This window comes from Macrobrachium rosenbergii, chromosome 56, assembly GCF_040412425.1.
Source record: "Macrobrachium rosenbergii isolate ZJJX-2024 chromosome 56, ASM4041242v1, whole genome shotgun sequence".
In the NCBI taxonomy this organism is placed as follows: domain Eukaryota; kingdom Metazoa; phylum Arthropoda; class Malacostraca; order Decapoda; family Palaemonidae; genus Macrobrachium; species Macrobrachium rosenbergii.
In genome coordinates this window covers 22,300,603-22,320,802 of record NC_089796.1, presented here as the reverse complement: position 1 = coordinate 22,320,802, position 20,200 = coordinate 22,300,603, and the positions used below count along the sequence as shown (strand labels likewise).

The window sequence follows — 20,200 nt, the reverse complement described above, 5'->3', positions numbered from 1 at the left end:
ATATATATATTATATATATATATATGTTTTCTTCACTTTCGTTACTAACTGGCGAATTCTTCAATTCTTTGCCTATTAATTCTTTCTGTGTTTATCTAGCCATGTATTCGTTTAGATTATCGATTTTCCAATCAATTATTTATTTATTTATTTGCGTTCAATTGTTTTCACGGAAACGAATAGGAATTGTACGCCCTAGTGGTTCATTAAAATATGACATCATATATAGGGGATTCCACACATACATACATACATATATATACACATACATACAGTACATATATATATGTATATACTGTATGTGTATGGAGCCTCGATGGCTCGGTTGGTAGAAGCAGCAACCTCAGACTTCATAGAAGTCTATGGCGAGGGTTCAATCCCCGCAGCCGACCGGTCAGAGAGGTGGACACTTTGCTATCCGTGTAGACACCCCGGGATTACTTATGTAATCAACGGATAGGTTTGCTGAAAGCAAATGGGTGTTACAGATTAATACACACATAAACAAAGCCACTCCAACACCTTCAAAACATAACAGACACCTCACACGTCTCGAACTGTCAGCCTACTCGCTCAGTTCTCCTCGCTGCTGGGAGAAAGGGAGCTGGGGATTTGGTAACATGTACACATTCGCTACCGGGGTCTAAGCGATGTCAGGCAGGGCAGCCGATCGAGGCTACTGCCTACCCCACCGCCAAATCAAAGTCCTTCAAAAAGAAGGCATTGTGCTTACCCCATATAATAATGGGAAAAATGCACGTTAAAGACGAAGAAGAAGAAGAAGACTGTATGTGTATATATATATATGTATGTATGTATGTGTAGGAATCCCTATATACGATGCCAGACTTTAATGAACCACCAGTTCATTATTGGAGAGGGGTGGGTAGAGCTCTCGGCTAGCACGCTGTTGGTCCAGCGTTCGACTCTTCGACCGGCCAATGAAGAATTAGAGGAATTTATTTCTGGTGATAGAAATTCATTTCTCGTCATAATGTGGTTCGGATTCCACAATAAGCCGTAGGTCCCGTTGCTAGGTAACCAGTTGGTTCTTGGCTACGTAAAATAAATCTAATCCTTCGGGCCAGCCCTAGGAGAGCTGTTAATTAGCTCAGTGGTCTGGTTAAACTAAGATATACTTAACTTAATGAACCACCAGGGCGTACAATTCCTATTGGTGTCCGTGAAAACAATTGCACGTAAATAAATAAATGATTGGTTGGAAAATCGATAATCTAAACGAATAAATGGCTAGATAAACACAGAAAGAATTAATAGGCAAAGAATTGAAGAATTCGCCAGTTAGTAACGAAAGTGAAGAAAACAACTGTCGACAGGGGACATGTCCCGCCATTTGAAATCCACGTTCGGTTTTCCTGGGACTCTGTCGAATTCCACACCGGTCACTAGGTGCCATAGAAAACATGAGTAAAAGCACCTGGGCAAACGAATAAAGGTATACTTTAAAGGACCATAGAATTATTATCCCTGTACGAGACAGAATCAAAAGACAAACAAAAATCCTGCCAGAATGCAACACATTTTGGAATAGTGTACCTCTCGCTTGGGTCGACGCAGGAAAAGTAACCCAGTAATGGAATCTCTCTCTCTCTCTCTCTCTCTCTCTCTCTCTCTCTCTCTCTCTCTCTCTCTCTCTCTCTCTCTCTCTCTCCATTAATTATCTCTATGAATGGTATGTCTTAGCTGTTTAATACGCTCACATATCCGTAAGGAATAAGTGGCAAGAGCAATTAACTTCCGGGGAGCCTCCACAGACTAAGACGCCTTTGTGTGAAGAAGAGGGCCGGATCAAAGAGGAGATAGAGATGGTGCAATATTGATGAAAATAACAAGTGAATGACGAAAAGTTACGAAGATAAATACGAAGGTAATACCAAACCAGTTTGAGGGTAGATATCACAGGAAAAAAATGCAGTGTAGTTCTTATGACAACGTCTTGTTTCTATTCGCGAAGATATAAACGATTCTCAAGGAAGATCACTGCTTCCGTGGTTGCATGTTTCATCAGGGAAAATTATATTCATTGTTATTTGGGAATTCTCTTGCATAATCGTAAAATAAATTGCCGCTAAAACTAGATAATCGCTTCCTTGAAATACTTGCGTAGATACACACACATGACAGCTGTTGTGGAATATGTTAGGAAAGGTTATACTTACATCGCCTTAAGCAACGGGTACGTCTGAGAATAGAACAGGATTTTTTTGTCAGAGAACGCCGAAAGGATATTGAAAACCTCTTCCCAGTTGTCGAATGTTTGTCGGGGAGTCTTTTCATTTGTTGGATATCTGTCCAGTACGTTTTCTCAATTGTAGAATTTTTTCAAATTTTGAAAAAATAACGCCTTGACAGTTTTAGAATTTGGTAGAAATTTTTTCCCTGTTTTAGGAATTTCCTGTTTTAGGAATTTTGCTAAAATGTCTTTCCTGTTGTAGAAATTTTTTTAAAATGTCTTTCCTGTTGTAGGAATATTGTCAAAATGTCTTCCCTGTTGTAGAAATTTAGTTGAAATGTCTTCCCTGTTCTAGATATTTAGCTGAAATGCCTTCTATGTTGTACGAATTTTGCTAAAATGTTTCCCTGTTATAGAAATTTAGTTAAAATGTCTCCTCTGTTGTAGGAATTATGTTAAAATGTCTTCCCTGCTGTCGGAATTTGTTAAAATCCCTTCCCTGTTGTAGGAATTTTGCTAAAATATCTTTCCTGTTGTAGAAACATAGTTAAAATGCCTTCCTTGTTGTAGAAATTTTTTTAAAAGTCTCCTCTGTTGTAGGAATTTTGTTAAAATGTCTTCCCTGTTTGTATGAATTTTGCTAAAGTGCCTTCCCTATTGTAGGAATTTTGTTAAAATGTCTTCCCTGTTGTATGAATTTTGCTAAAGTGCCTTCCCTATTGTAGGAATTTTGTTAAAATCCTTCCCTGTTGTAGGATTTTGCTAAAATGTCTTTCCTGTTGTAGAAATTTAGTTGAAATGCCTTTCCTGTTGTAGAAGGTTAGTTAAAATGCCATTCCTGTCGTAGGAATTTTGTTAAAATGTCTTCCTGTTGCAGAATCTTAGTTAAAAAGTCTTCCCTGTTGTAGAAATTTTTGTTAAAATGTCTCCTCTGTTGTAGGACTTTTGTTAAAATGTCTTCCTGCTGTCGGAATTTTGTTAAAATGTCTTCCCTGTTGTATGAATTTTGCTAAAATATCTTTCCTGTTGTAGGAATTTTGTTAAAATCTCTTCCCTGTTTTAGGAATTTTGCTCAGATGTCGTTCCTGTTGTAGAAATTTTGTTAAAATGTCTCCTGTGTTGTAGGAATTTTTTTAAAATGTCTTCCCTGTTGTAGAAATTTTGTTAAAATATCTTCCCTGTTGTAGAAATTTTGTTAAAATGTCTAGTATGTTGTAGGAATTTGTTAAAATATCTTCCCTGTTGTAGAAATTTCGTTAAAATGTCTCTGTTGTAGAAATTTTGTTAAAATCTCTTCCCTCTTGTAGGAATTTTGTTGAAATGGCTTCCCTCTTGTAGGAATTTTGTTAAAATGTCTTCCCTGTTGTAGGAATTTAACTAAAGTGTCTTTACTGTTGTAGGAATTTTGTTAAAATCTCTTCCCTGTTTTAGGAATTTTTCTAAAATATCTTTCCTGTTGTGGGAATTTTGTTAAAATGTCTTCCTGTTGTAGGAATTTTGTTAAAATGTCTCCTCTGTTGTAGGATTTTTAAATGTCTCCCCTGTTGTAGAATTTTGTTAAAATGTCTCCTATGTTGTAGGAATTTGTTAAAATGTCTTCCCTGTTGTAGAAAATTTGTTAAAATGTCTTCCCTGTTGTAGAATTTTATTAAAATGTCCCCTCTGTTGTTGGAATTTTGTTAAAATGTCTTCCCTGCAGTCGGAATTTTGTTAAAATCTCTATCCTGTTGTAGGAATTTTGTTAAAATCTCTTACCTGTTGTAGGAATTTTGCTAAAATGTCTTTCCTGCTGTAATTTTTTTAAATGTCTTCTCTGTTGTAGGAATTTTGTTAAAATGTCTCCTCTGTTGTAGGAATTTTGTTAAAATGTCTTCCCTGTTGTAGAAATTGTATTAAAATGTCTTCTCTTTTGTATAAATTTTGTTAAAATGTCTTCCCTGTTGTAGGAATTTTGCTAGTGTCTTCCCTGTTGTAGAAATTTTGTTAAAATGTCTCCTCTATTGTAGGAATTTTGTTAAAATTCTTGCTTGTTGTAGGAAGTTTGTTAAAAATCTTCCTTGTTGTAGGAATTTTGTTAAAGTGTCTTCCTTGTTGTAGAAATTTTGTTAAAATGTTTCCTCTATTGTAGAATTTAAAAAAGGCTATCTCTGTTGTAGGAATTTTGTTAAAATGTCTTCCGTGTTGTAAGAATTTTGCTAAAGTGTCTTCCCTGTTGTAGGAATTTTGTTAAAATGTCTTCGCTTGTGGTAGGAATTTTGCTAAAATTTCTTTCCTGTTGTAGAAATTTAGTTGAAATGTCTTTCTTTTGTTGAAAGTTTGTTAAAATGTCTTCCCTGTTATAGGAATTTTGTTTAAATGTCTTCTGTAATGTAGATTTTTTCTTAAAATGTCTTCTCTGCTGATGGAATTTTGTTAAAGTGTCTTCCTGTTGTAGGAATTTAGCTAAAATATCTTTCCTGTTGTAGAAATTTTGTTAAAATCCTTCCCTGTTGTAGGATTTTGCTAAAATGTCTTTCCTGTTGTAGAAATTTAGTTGAAATGCCTTTCCTGTTGTAGAAGGTTAGTTAAAATGCCTTTCCTGTCGTAGGAATTTTTGTTAAAATGTCTTCCTGTTGCAGAATCTTAGTTAAAAAGTCTTCCCTGTTGTAGAAATTTTGTTAAAATGTCTCCTCTGTTGTAGGACTTTTGTTAAAATGTCTTCCCTGCTGTCGGAATTTTGTTAAAATATCTTCCTGTTGTATGAATTTTGCTAAAATATCTTTCCTGTTGTAGGAATTTTGTTAAAATCTCTTCCCTGTTGTATGAATTTTGCTAAAATGTCTTTCCTGTTGTAGAAATATTGTTAAAATGTCTCCTCTGTTGTAGGAATTTTGTAAAATGTCTTCCTGTTGTAGGAATTTTGTAAAAATGTCTTCCTGTTGTAGAAATTTTGTTAAAATGTCTTCCCTGTTGTAGAAATTTTGTTAAAATGTCTTCACTGTTGTAGAAATTTTGTTAAAATGTCTTCCCTGCTGTCAGTATTTTGTTAAAATCTTTTCCCTGTTGTAGGAATTTTGCTAAAATGTCTTTACTGTTGTAGGAATTTTGTTAAAATGTCTCCTCTGTTGTAGGAATTTTGTTAAAATGTCTTCCTGTTGTAGAAATTTTTGTAAAATGTCTCCTCTGTTGTAGGAATTTTGCTAAAGTGTCTTCCCTGTTGTAGAAATTTTGTTAAAATGTCTCCTCTGTTGTAGGAATTTTGTTAAAATGTCTTCATTGTTGTAGAAATTTTGTTGAAATGTCTTCCATGTTGTAGAATTTTTAAAAAATGTCTCCTCTGCTGTTGGAATTTTGTTAAAATGTCTTTCCTGCTGTCGGAATTTAGTTAAAATCTCTTCCCTGTTGTAGGAATTTTGCTAAAATGTCTTTTCTGATATAGAAATTTTGATAAAATATCTCCTCTGCTGTAGGAATTTTGTTAAAATGGTTTCCCTATTTTAGAAATTTTGTTAAAATGTCTTCCTGTTGTAGAAATTTTGTTAGAATGTCTTACTTGTTTTCGAAATTTAGTTAAAATGTCTTCCCCGTTGTAGGAATTTTGATAAAATGTCTCCCCTGTTGTATGGATATTGCTGAAATGTCTTCCCTGCTATAGGAATTTTGTTAACATGTCTTCCTGTTGCTGGAATTTTGTTAAAATGTCTTTCCTGTTGTAGAAATTTAGTTAAAATGTCTTCCCTGTTGTAGAAATTTAATTAAAATATCTTCCCTTTTGTAGATTTGTTAAAATGTCTTCCCTGTTGTAGAAATTTTGTTAAAATGTCTCCTTTGTTGTAGGAATTTTGTTAAAATCTCTTCCGTGTTGTAGAAATTTTGCTAAAATGTCTTTCCTTTTTGTGTAGAAATTTTGTTAAAATATCTTCCTTGTAGAAATTTTGTTAAAATTTCTTCCCTGTTAATAGAAATTTAGTTAAAATGCCTTCCCTGTAGAAATTTAGTTAAAATGTCTTTTTGTTGTAGAAATTTAGTTAAAATGCATTTCTTGTTGTAGAAATTTAGTTAAAATGCCTTCCTTGTTGTAGAAATGTTTTTAAAATGTCTTCCCTCTTGTAGAATTTTTTTAAATGTCTTCCTGCTGTAGAAATTTAGTTAAAATGCCTTCCTAGTTGTAGAAATTAGTTGAAATGTCTTTTTTCTGTTGTAGAAATTTAGTTAAAATGTCTTCCCTGTTGTAGAAATTTAGTTAAAATGTCTTCCCTGTTGTAGAATTTTTCGAAATTTCTTCTTTGTCGCCAGTTTAGGTGGAAATGTATTTCCAGTTGTAGAATGTCTTAAATGACTTTCCATTCGTGAAATATTCGTTAAAAACGTCTTCGCAACTTCTGCGATTTTAAGGTTGATTTTTTTATATACCAAATATATTCTCAGCTGTCAATATTTGTCGTAAACGTTATCCCAGTTATAGAAGTTGTGTCGAAAATCTATATTGGAGTTGATTTATCAAAAGTTCCAAGGAGTCGCAGTTCCGACGCACTGACCTTCCCAAAACCTCTACCGATAGCGTTCGGGGAACGGCAATGAAGAGGCATTTTACCAGTGTGTTTGGCCCAGCACCTCGAACGTGTTGGAGACGATGAACAGGACAGTTAATTTTTTCAAGTGGCCAACCAGAGTTACTCAAGAGCCTCTCGTCCGATTGCAGGAACGGTGGTGCAAATGATGTTCAATATTCGAGAAGTTGTAATGCAGAAAAAAAAACTATCCTCTCTCTCTCTCTCTCTCTCTCTCTCTCTCTCTCTCTCTCTCTCTCTCTCTCTCTCTCTCTCTCTCTCTCTCTCTCTCTTACATGTAGTTTTCGTTAACAGGGAAGGAAGTTCAAGGAACCCCTCTGTACGCTATCGAAGTGTTAGGAAATTGTCAGTTTCTAAGAAGATGCAGTAACTTGTTGAATGTAGTTGAACTGCATTACCAAGAAAATCATGTACAGTGTTGACGCAATAAAAAAAAAGGTACAAATGGAGACTGGAGATGTGGTATTTAGAATCTATTTGCTTGTTAGATATACTGTATATGTATGTATGTTTGACGATTTTGTATATTTATTATTTATGTGTTATTCACTTATCGTTGCTTTCTCTTTCATGTATTCTTTTCGTAAAATTAAACCCTTTTCTCTATGGATGTTTGCCCATTTAACCTTTAATAAAAGAGGGGGTGGGGGTGGGGATTCATTTACACAAGCACCCAGTACATAGCAGATACGCTCTCCTTCGTTATGGCATAACCATGTCGAAAGAAATAGTCTAACAACGATGTCCCTTGTTTGGTCGCAGTGAAAGTTGCATTTATCCCTCTGGTTATCTCGGAAATGGGTTGCGTGATAACAACACATTCCAGTATGTCCCAACATTAAAAGAAAAAATGAAATAAAACAAGTTGAAAATGCGCCGAAGTTTCTTCGGCGCAATCGTTTTCTGTACAGCATATAATGCTGTATGAAACTATCAGCCACGTCCCGTAAAACTTTCATCACCCACGGCCCGGTGGTGGCCTGTTTATAGGTGCAGACGCACGATCATGGCAAACTTTAACCTTAAATAAAATCAAAACTACTGAGGCTAGAGGGCTGCAATTTGGTATGTTTGATGATTGGAAGGTGGATGATCAACACCAATTTGCAGGACTCTACTCTCAGTACTTTTAAGATGTGAGTGCGGACAGAAAAAGTGCGGACGGACATACAAATAGCCATCTCAACAGTTTTCTTTTCAGAAAACTAAAATTGCGTTCTAGGAGAGCGGTCGATCCTGATGGCGTTTTATCCATCTGCGTTAGTCGAACCGCGTTTATTATCGACCGGGATTGCTGACACACATTTAGTATCTGTCGTCAGCAGGTGTTGACTTATGTAATGAATGAGAGAGAGATACCTGGTACTGGAGGGGAAAGAACAACGTGGAAGTAACGGTACTTTTTATGAAAGATGCGTAGTTATTGTTTTCTCTTTCAATTCAGTGAAGCATATGATGGAGTCTTTTAGTATCAGTGACAAAATCAAGTGTCATATAGTGCTTTTGTAGCATCGTAACGAACAAAAAGAAAAACAATGAAATAAATTGCTGTATGCTTACTTTTTGGACAGTGCTTGGAAACAAAATGATAAAGATGCCCGATAATGCGCTCGTGTCCCGCCGGCATTTGAGAACAGGAGCCTCAGACATTGGAGGGAGTTTCTTGAACTGAAGAATCTAAAGGTTTTAGGTTGCAAGGTAACACCTGCAGCCACATGCAAATCTTAACTTCTTTCTGGAAATTTTGTCGAAGTCTTGACGCCGATATGTTTTTCTAGAACGTCATATTTAATAGCCAAGTTCTTATGACCTTTCTTGATGTTATTCTTATTAGAATGAGTGGAATATAAGATTTAGGGCAAAGGCCAAGCGCTGGGACCTACGACGTCATTCGGTGCTGAAAGGGAAATTTAGAATAAACTTCAAATTTGTAACAGGGAAGAACCTCGCAGTTGCACTGTGAAACAACTGTTAGGAGAGGGTGGAAAGTAACATGGAAAAAAAAAGAATACAAATGGAGGTACAGTAAAAGGAATGCAAGAGGTTGCAGCTAGAGGCCGAGGGGACGCTGTAAAGAACCTTAATGTCTACAGTGCACTGCCTGAGGTGCACAGGCGGCACTGCCTCCCTGCGGGGTTGTTGTTATCATTATATAAGCTTTACTGTACATAGAGTATGTATATTAACAGTGTACGTATGTATGTGTCAGACGTGTATAAATTATAAAGCAGTAGCAAACAACTCACATTTCTTTCTTCTCTTTCATCACAGGTGCCATTCTCCACACAGCCTTGCTGTTTGTGCCCTCCTCTAAAGTGACCGAGTTCCCCTCAGAGGTTAAGTGCACCCCTGAGAGGGCATGGCTCACGGTGAATGCCTGCGGGGAACCTTGTTCCGATCTGCCCGAATACGTTTCTTGGCACTTGAAGTAAGTGGTCTTTTTCTGTAAACTGTGTTGCATTTTTTATATGTTTTAAGGTTAAATATTCTAAATAGGATCATTTTCGATTAGAACGTCTATTGTTTTTTGTGCTTAGATTTTAATCTCTAGGGGTCATTTTGGATATTTTATTTACTTTGAGTTTTACATAAAAAAACAAACTTTCTGCCTATTGTTCCCGTACAAAGCTTAAGTTTGTTTAGTAGCACATTTTCCTTTCAATATATCCCATTTCATATCTGAACATAAATTATGGAAAATAGTTGAAGGCAGAAAATTGATTATCTGTAGGACAGAAATTGAAGTCCACCACGACAGAAGGCAGTGATACAAACTTCGATCATTTCCTGTGTAGTATTTGTTACATAGAAATTCATAAATAATGGCACCATTATAGTGGGATTCTAACTTTCAAAATGGGATTTGAATCCCTAGATTGAGATCTAGACATTCAACTTTTGCTCTGAATGCCCAGGACTACCTTTTAGTTCCTGAAACCGATGACTCTTAAAGGGCAAATGTTTTCCAATACTGGAATTGATACACTTACTTGGATAATGAGCTGAATCTTCACCCATTTCTTTTGCGGTGCAAGTTATTATTATTATTATTATTATTATTATTATTATTATTATTATTATTATTATTATTATTATTATTATTATTATTATTATTATTATTATTATTATTATTATTATTATTATTATTATTATTATTATTATTATTATTATTATTACTGATAAGTAATTTAACCAGATCACCGAGACAAAATACTTAACTATCACGGACACAGCCGGAGGGTTTGTCTTTTAATGATAAATTTATATTTAGTCCAGTAATTTGCAATTCTTTAAAAATTCAGTTTTAATGAAGATTCTGGCAAAATTTTCCTTACTGATTTATTTCCAGAGGTTTTTATCTGCTGTTGGGTTAAGTTTGGACATTCACATAAGATCTGTATAATTGTTAATGTTGACCTGCATTCTCTGCGTACATGTTCATGTGGACTGTTCATTAAGTATTTGTGAATTAGTTGAGTGTGACCAGTACGAAGACGAGATAGAATTACTTCAGTGTGGCGTTCTTTTTGATTTGAAAATACCCCATTTCATGCCGTAGGAAAGAGGAGTTTTTAATATTTGGTGCCGTAGTTCTACCAAAATTAAGCGTAGCGTCTTTGCCACTGCCCTCTTATTCCTGTTTTCTTGTCCTGTTTTTAACAGCAACTTCTTTTTCATATTTTCAGTAGTTGGTCAGGTTTTCATTGAATAAGAACATATCGTTAGTTCATGTCGAATGAATGTCTTGGCTTTCAAATCTTAAGAAAAAATTGTTTATTCTTTATTCAGTTGGTTTTTTACATGTATGTTAATCGCTAATATCAGACATGAATGTAATTCAACCTTTTAAGAGTTTACACGAGTTATTTGCTGTTAGACCAAAAAAAAAAAAAAAAAATTAAGGAAAAAATAAAATCCCTCTGTAGTGTGCTTATTGAACCCATACCTTATCATTAATAGTTTTATACCAAAATAAATGTTTCCCATAAATTGTTAGAGGGTTAAGCATGGGATTAACTCCCCTCCCTCTGAAAAAGAACCAAGTATTGCAGAAACTCCCAACAGCCCATAAGAGTTTGGTATTAGCAGCAATGGGACATAATAAGAATGAGAAGCCAACAGAGCGACCTTGTAAACTGGAACACAGGGCAGTGTTCCTTCACTGTCATATCTTGCAGAATGTGTTTAACTCAAATCTCTTGCGCAAATTACTTATCTTTGCATATTTTTCTCCTTTCTCTCATGCGCCTATTACTTATCTTTGCATATTTTTCCCCTTCCAGCTTGTCAGGCTGTCGAAAAGACTGCAACTGGCCCCAACAAGAACCGGGAATAGGCGTAGGAGAACCAACAGTTGAACAAGATAAGGAATTTGTTCTCTGCAAACACAAATCGAAAACCAAAAGCTGCCACATTTTTAGGGAGGATGAGGAGGAGGTACGTTTCGTTTGAAGACAATTTACTTGTCGAATCATTTCGAAATTGTATTGGAGATTATGTGGAAATTATGTCTGGTGAGAGTTGATAACTTTTTTTCTTTAGTAGTTTATATAAACTATATACTTGCTTGTTAGTCCAACTTAGCTTTCACTAATGTTTTATTAAACTTCTCGTGGTAGAGTTCCTTGTTTTTGCCTATGAGCTCTCTTTGCTGTGGAAGTTTGCATAGCAAATAATAACCATTTTGGCTTGTTCCATACACAGAATATTTTGAGAGCTTTATCATTACTGTAATAATAATATAAAAATCAGCCACAGAAATGCTCACTTTTTTCATGAGAAATATTTTTCATTAATACTATTCTATTTTTCTGTTTTCAGGTCACCATGGACTTTATCCAAACCCTGTCATTAAGAGAAAGTGAAGGGGATGATACTTGCCATTACCCTATTGAGAATTTCAGCATCAACAATACACACTACACAGGTCTCACCTGCCATTCAAATTCACCTCGCTGCAACATCACCTGTAATTTCAATGTGATGGTAAGAAAAGTCATAATTATTCATTCAGGTTTGCCAGCTATGAGAGAAAGTGCAGATAAACACTGCTTGTGTATTTCATTAACTAAGGTAAACATTTTGTGACACTTGTGTTCTCCACACTAATATACATTTGCAAAAGGGTAACTATATTGTTAAAGTACTATAGTTTACCCAGACAGCTGAGCCAAAATCCACTGTTGTCACAAAGGTAGCCCTCAGTTTGAAATACTTGGTTGTGAGCTGTTTTTGTCTTTTCTTAACTCTTGGAAGCCCAAATTCCTTTTTTTCTGTTTTAACCCTTTTATGTCGTCTCTTAGTTTTCTGATTTTTTAATGAATCATTTTAATTGATAGTTTTCTTTTTGTCCCGTTTTAAGATCAATGTTGGATGATTACAGGATACTGAAAATTTTTAATACAATCCCTTCGTTTTTATATTTGCCTATCCTGCAGTCATCAGCTCATTTTATTCATATTCCAAAAGAAGAACCCTTGCAGCTGGCCATGCATGCATTTGGGACCACAAGCCTCAGGTGGTGGTTTCAAGTAATTCGGGTCATTTTCTGTAACTGCCAAGCAGGTAGCATCTTCAGTTTTATCTTTTTATGATCTTGTTTCATGATTTTTCATATTTCATCCACATTTCCCGTCTGGAGTTCTCAATTATGCCTTGATAATGGTTTGTGCATAATTTCTTCTAGTTCCTTTGCGTACTGTTATCTGTTAATTATTATTTGAGATTTTTTCTGCACTGGATGGAAGTTCTAGTATATTGCTGCTGCTCTTGACCATTGTATTTAATTCAGAGTATTTTCTTGTTCCGGTAAATTACAGTTAATCTGTTACATTTGAGCCTAAATCCTTTGGTGGAAGGTATAAAGTCAGTTTTTAAAGCTGAAATTCTTGCACTGTACTTCATTCTTTCGTGTAGAGTTGTAGTTTAATTGTGCAATTTTGGGTATCATGAAGCACTCGGCTTATTTTTGACAGTTGGATATTTGGGTGTTTTATGTATGCTTCATTTAAGTGTATTCTTGCCTTGTTGTGCAGTGATATAGCTTTATGTCTAGTATAGAATAAACTTCCACTTATTGGTCCCCTCATTAGGCATTACTTTGCTTTAACTTCAAAACTGTGTCATAAGACCTTGCACCTTGACTTTTGATACCTTGCTTTGACTTAATTGCTTTCAGCATGCATGCCATCTTAATTGCTTTCAATATGCATGCCTTGGCTACATCCACTTACATACCTGTCTTAGTTGCAATGGCATCACAAGATACTCCAGTATCTATCCTATGGATGTCTGGCCATGACTCCACTGCTCGTCATGTACGCAGCATGCTACACATATATATACCTGTCATACCTGTATAGCGAGGTGTGCACTAACTCTCAGACTTGAAAACCAAACCTTTGACATTGGCTGTGACTCTCATAATGTGTGTGATGTGGTTGGGTGTACCCATTTCACCTGCAGCTGCTTTCCTGATATAATTGGCTGTGATTCCCCCATTTGCCAGGTAAGTATTAAAATATTTGATTCCTATTGCACCAGCATTATGTGCCTACTTCATGTGCATGCACTGCCCCTCATTTTTTCCTATGCACTACCTTTTTCCAGCATGCATGATTCATCATTAGGCAATTTTGATGTTTTACTCGTGGCTTGAACATGTCTTATCCGGGCATGGTAACAAATAATTAGCTCAGGTACAAGAGTTACCTACTTTTACCCTTTAGGACTTAGCAAGCACTTTGTGCCATTGATTGCCACTGTAGTAGAGTTAATGATTCCTACCTCTTTTAGAGCTTGTGACCCTTTTAGTGAAAGTGGTCCCGTGATTGCCATTGATAAAGGAGACTGCCAACACATATTTTGTTAGAATTATAGATGTGGTTTAAATTCATATTCTTCTGAATTAAAGATTGAAGTCTAGTTGGACGGTGCCAATAGGCTACTTAATCTGCAATGTGTCCTCGTTTCAGTTACGAAGTCTCAGTTTTAAAATTGGAAGTCTCTAGAAAATTTTTTGGATCTCTTCAAGCAGCTTTAGCTATGATTACATATCTGAACTTAAGCCAGAGACACCATCTTGGGCTTTGAGTTTCCTTAAGCTGATTTGCAATGGATTATATGAAAGAGAATCAAATTGAAAAATGATGGATCAAGCATCTTCCTGATGCTTGATCTAGATCACCTTGCAATGTCTGGGTGCTCAAGCCTCTAGCTAGAAACATTTTTCCTTCCTATAAAGGCACTAAGTTGCTCTGACACTAATAGGGATCAATTTAAATGAGAACTCCTTAGGAAGATATAGTATTAGTTATGGTAAATAGATAGCTGCCATACCTGGATACCCCAAACAAGTTTGTGTGTCACTGTAGCACCCATACATTTTTGTGCATACAAGGATGTTAATGGTACCCTTGTCGTACTAGAGTACTTGTTGGCCAGCACCATCTATAAGAGTGATAAGATGCTAGAGAGAATACTGTGTACAGTTTAGGCAGAAGGCCAAGCACTGGGACCTTTGAGGTCATTCAATATTGAAAGGAAAATTGAGAGCAAGAGGTTTAAAAGGTGTAACAGGAGGAAAACCTTGCAGTTGCACTATGAAACATTGTTTGGGGAGGGTGGAAAGTAAGATGGAAGAGAGAATATGAATGGGATACAGTAAAAGGAATGAAGAGGGTTGCAGCTAGGGGCCGAAGAGACACTGCAAAGAACCTTAGGTAATGCCTATAGTGCACTGTGTGAGGTGCACTGATGGCGCTCCCCCTCTGTGGGGGATATGGTGCTGTCAGTATATATTAGCATACTTCGTGGCTATTAACATCTATAAGAGTGATATAGTGCTGGTTGAATTTCTTAAATCTTTCCCTGTCAGTTACATTTTTTAGGAACCTCAGGATGACTATTGTAATGATCCGACCTGTTTTCAGTCTCTTTGGTAAGGGGAATTACCAAAGATATAGATGCTGCTTCTGCTAGAACTGCCATGAGCATTCAGTGCTTTCTCTTCCTTGGCAAATGAAGAGCTCTATAAGTCTCTTGTGACTCCAGCTAGGTGGATGCAGGCTTAGTGATAGCCACTGGCAAATCTAAAATCTGACATCATGAAAACACTACCTCCTGGCTAAGATACATAATGTTAAAGGAACCACATGACACTGTTGGGGTCATGAAGTTCATGAGGTTCCATCTCCGAGACTTTTAAACAGCATCTGGGTCCTTAATTAAAGTTGTCTCATGGATATCATCTAATATGTTTTCATCTGAGAGATGTAATCCTCCAATCACTACCTCCGCTGACCTTGTAGTTGCTTTGGGCAAACCTTCATTAGCTCATGAGAAGTAAGAGGGACTCTATTCTCTAACATCCAATTATTCCATTCCTTCAGTAGTGTAGTACTATGCCATGGGCACCAATGCCTATTACTTGTCAATGAACAAGATTTGGCAATTTCATTTTGATTAGCCCTTATACCACAAACTATGGGCCTTCTAATTTTCAGGATTCCAGTCCAGTTCATAACCCTTTGCTGGTGCGAAGATCTTCTGTTTTCCTATTCACTCACACACAAGCACCTTAGTTTACTCTCACTTTGATACGATAAAGTGCCTTCCCTCCTAGATAGCTGTTCAAGAAATTTTTAATTACTGTTAATTGAATTTTTTTAATATTTTTTTTTCTACAAACTCATGAATTTACAGGATGCTCACTTGCCAACCCATCATTTCTTGTACCAAGTTTAGTCAACATAAGAAATGACTCAAAATTACCATCAAGTGCTGTGGTCCCAGATGCTTGCATGGCCAGGTGAAAGCATTCTTCTTTTGGTACGTCCAAAAGGACCTGGTGACCAAAGGGTATGCAATTGTAAATTACTGGATTTGTATTAAAAAAGGGATTTTTTTATATTAGAAAAATCATTAAGTAGTGTGCTACAGTGCATTAATATTCTGAATTTTTAAAGAATTCATGATGTTAATGTGCACTGCAGAAAGATTAACAAGAAGTGTATGATTTGCAAGTACCTACAGAATTAGATAACTGTACTACCAGGTCACGTGCATGGAAGCATGAGTTTGTTAACTGCAGTCATGAGCAAAGTTTGCCATAATTTTCTTTTGATTGATGGGGTTTCCAGCTGCAGTAACTTTTGAAGAAAATTTCAACCACAATTTTGAGTTGGTCAGTAGAACCTATTTTTCTTTGCTAGTCCAAATTATGCACAAATAAGAACATGATCCAAAATGGTAAAATTGGAAGCAAAATGGAGAATAAGATAAAATAGTTAAATACTAGTGAAAGGAATATAATAGGAAATCAAGTCGTTATGAGTAATTAGAAAGATTTTTAGTGTAAGAAAAGACATTCACTTTTAGAATTCCCAATGCTAAGTTATGAAGGTAAGATAGCTTAAAATACAGGATAAATTGACTCAAATAATTTATTGCAGCTACTGTGATACTTTTTATTTCATACTATCATACTGGGAGAGCAAAATTAATATAAAAATTCCTAGAACGCACATTTTTAACATGGTAGGCTGTTGAAGGAAAATCTGTAATCAGCACTTCTTCAGTGTACCAATTATCAAATGACATTGACAATCACAAACATCCTTACCATTCTCTCTTTCCATCGGAAAGGGTCCACTGGCCGTTCTCTGCCCTATCACTTTTTTTTCATGCAATATCTCAGCACTACTGTACAGTGTTTTACTTTAATTTTTATTGCAGAGAAATGCAAGTGGCCCACTACATAAACATGGGTGCAAGATTGGAACTGGCAACCCAGACTTGACCCTGTGGTTATACTTTGGTGTCCGTGCATTGTCAGAAATGATGTCTGCCATCTTGGTATCACTCTTAGAAGCTGTTGCCCTTACGATGGTGCACCAGCACAAAGGGGATTATGGAAGAGAGAAGATGTGTGGCCTTATTGCTGTTGGTAAGTGTTTCCACCAGGATCATTTGTTCTTTTAAATTATAGTACAGCCTGTCGTTCTTAATACATGTAGACTAACTAGACATATAAGTGATATTTCTACTCTCACTGAGGTAACTTGAAGGATTTGTTCTTGAATGAGAGGTAAATATTGAAGAAACAGATTTAAAGAAGTTGGATATCCTAGGCAAAGAAAAGCTGAGGAGTATTTTAGATCAAAATTAGGGATATTGTGTTTGTATTGGGTTAGATAGGGAAATTTTAATTTGAGTAATTATTTATCAGTTGATTGTACAGCTATGATGCCTTTATGTGAAGAAACAAAAATATGGGTCAAAACTCCCAATTCGTCCAGTCTGACTGTACTGTCAAATTGCCTTTAAAAGTTTTATATGATGGGGTCCTTGTCACGCAAGCTAGTCTTTATAGTATACAGTAGAGCAGTCTGATTACACCATGGAAATAACTGGTCTCCTAGCAGAGCTGAGCATCAACTCTGTGTTAATCTTGTGATGAAAAAATGGAACAGATTATTAGGTCAGAGATGTAAATATCAGATACTATGTGGCAACTCTGTATATTAGGTTTAAAAAAATTAAAATTATTGATCTAATACAGTAATAAAGTATTGTAGTTTTATTAATAATACAATTGACTGTTTAAAAGTCAATCTCACTCATAAGAAGGTGACCGTTGATGTCTATGAAGTTAATAATTAAATGCACTGTTGAGCTCTGTTGCATTATTATACTAAAATCCTATTTATTTAATATTTACAGGTATATTTTCACCACTGGCTGGTTATCTGATGGATGAGAAAGTCGGAACTTTTGGGAGTACAATTATGCTCCAGCATTTTATGTGTTTGATGGGTTGATGTTAGTGACTGCTGCAGTTACTTTTGCTCTCCCAATTGAAGTCCAGGTGCAAAGGAGAAGCCTGGTAAGTTGACAGATGCATTATAATTTTCATTAACATTGTAATTCAGCCCTTATTGTAAATGGCAGTAATGCAATCAAATTTGTTGCTTAATATTCCATGACTTTGATAATCTATTAACAGTGGTATATTCTATATTTTAGTTTCATGCATAGTTGCCATATAATTCCTCTGCTCGAGTCCTAATTACTTTAATAATTTAATTCTTTATGTTGTTCTTCTGCAGATGAAAAACATAAGCCAACTCATACGAACAGCAGAACTTAGTGTGTTGCTCTTTTTGATGATATTGTTAGGAACATTTTGGGGATACCTCAAGACCTTCCTTTACATCTACCTAAACAAGCTTGGTGCATCTTGGCTACTGATTGGACTAACAGTAACCGTTGGTATTGTGCCCTCATTGCCTTTCCTTTACAAGAGTGCTGCAGTTGTGCAGTATTGCGCCATCACTACCTTATTATGTTGGCCTTCCTTGGTTACTGCATTCGATTTACAGGTAAATGCTACATATCATCACCGTAGCATATTGACATCTTACAAAAGCTTCATGTTCTTTTTGAGGTGGTGATAGACCAGTGTTACTCTAGTTGAAATTGCACAAAAGAGAATACCTTAGCATACAGGCCACCATGGCTCAAAGCAGTTGCATCCTTATAAATGTTAATCTTATTTAATAAATTATAAAAACTTAAAACTTAACAATTGTGTAAACTAAAAATGTTGAAGATTTGACAAAAATTTTGAAGATTTGACAAAGTTCCTCTTGTGGAATTGTTTCTAAAACTTTATTTTCACCATTTATTAACAACTGGACAGTCTTATGTTTAATTGTAAGTGTTGTTCTGCATTGTGGGAGTAGGTTATATGGGTTATTAAATACCCATGGGTAAAACTTGTAGTGTGACCAGTTATTATTATCACTATTAACCAGATTGCAACCTGGTTGAAGAAGGCAGCTCAGCACAAAAAATAAAATTAAAGCAAAGAATAAACTTGCAAGAAATAAAAAAAAAATTGAGATAGAACACTTAACCATGAAGTGAGACTCATGAGCTTTTATAATAGTAAAGCATCTGCAGTTGGTTTGAACTCCTGAAATTCCAACAAGTCAGCTGTATTACTGGAAAGATCATTCCATAATTTTATCACATCTGGAACAGAACTTCTAGAAAACTAGAAAACTGTGTGGTATTGAACCTAAAGAGTAAAGGTAAAACTGTTAGAATTGACTACATCCAGTACTACATTGTGCATGGTATAACATGTGAAGATTTGAAAGTAAAGAATGATCATAATTATCATAGAACTTCATAAAACATACACAATAAATGTTACTGGCCAACAAGATGTTTATTATATTTTAAAGTTAAGCTTGTGAGGAAATAGTATTTTTGTATATTTCAACGAAAGAAGAATTGTACCATGCACATAAAGAAGATAATTCATTTTCTTTAAAAATGTAAGGATCTTGATATGAGAAAAACTTGTCTGAAATGTTTTTTCTATTTTTGTTTCTTGTATGCCCTCTATTAATTCTCCTTTCTATTTCCAAGGTTTATCTTACATTGAAAACCCTGGTGGGCATTGCCTCTGGAGTCACTCGAACTTTTCTCCTGAATCTTATGAATGTATCAGCAGCCACCCTTGCATATAAGCTTGCACCCAAAAGCTTTGTAGCCACAGCTCAAGCTTTAGTCTGGGTTTCCCATTTCAATATAGGTATGTATATTTCAAGTCTGAAAAAGTTGCAGTTTTCAGTTGTTCCTTTTATTCATAATGATTGTTCCTTTTATTCATAATGATTGATAAGAGACCTTAATTTTGTTCAGATTTTTATAACAGATTTACAAAGATAAGTAATGGACTCAAACTTACAGGCCGTTGTCTGGGAACATTTATTGGAGGTTCTGTTCTTGGGGAACATGAAGGTGTCAAAGATGGCTATGTTATTGTATTCCAAAGTCTAGCAGTGGCTGCTGCAATATGTTCTGCTGTATACTTGGGTATACATCAGTTCATCAAATACAGAAATTCAAAAAGAAGTATTGAACCAAAACCACAACCTACCAGAGAAAATGGTAAGTTCATAATGGAATTTTTTTCAGTAAAATTCCATCTTAAGTTATATACAAAATATTATATGCAGGATATAATTGCTTTTCATAACAGAATAAGGTCAGTGACTCCATAGTCATTCACTCCATAGTTTGCCACAATTTTATTTCCTATTTATCTTATGCAAATTTGTTTTAATGTCTACTTTTCCTCATAATTACTGAAAGGCACATAATTAAATAATTATATATGAAATCATGAAACTAATAAATTTTACTTTTGTTCTCAGGAAACATACCGAATGGCCATTACACACCACTCCAGGTTGCTGATGAGAGGTTTTGATGACACTCATGAGCTAGATCTCTTTTTACTGCCTACTACAAAAGCTCTGTAGTACAATGAGGATTATGTTTCCCAAGTGAAGTTGTTATCACGTGACCTTTCCTCCAAACCAAGTGACATACTGGACTGTGGCATATATATATACAGTATATATATATAAATACTGAGTAT

The 20,200-nt window shown here is 35.5% G+C and overlaps 1 pseudogene; it reads left to right on the top strand.

Moving 5' to 3' along the window:
- The first annotated feature begins 753 nt into the window (after positions 1–753).
- LOC136836120 (uncharacterized) lies at positions 754–18,248 on the top strand (annotated as a pseudogene).
- Positions 18,249–20,200: the final 1,952 nt, after the last annotated feature.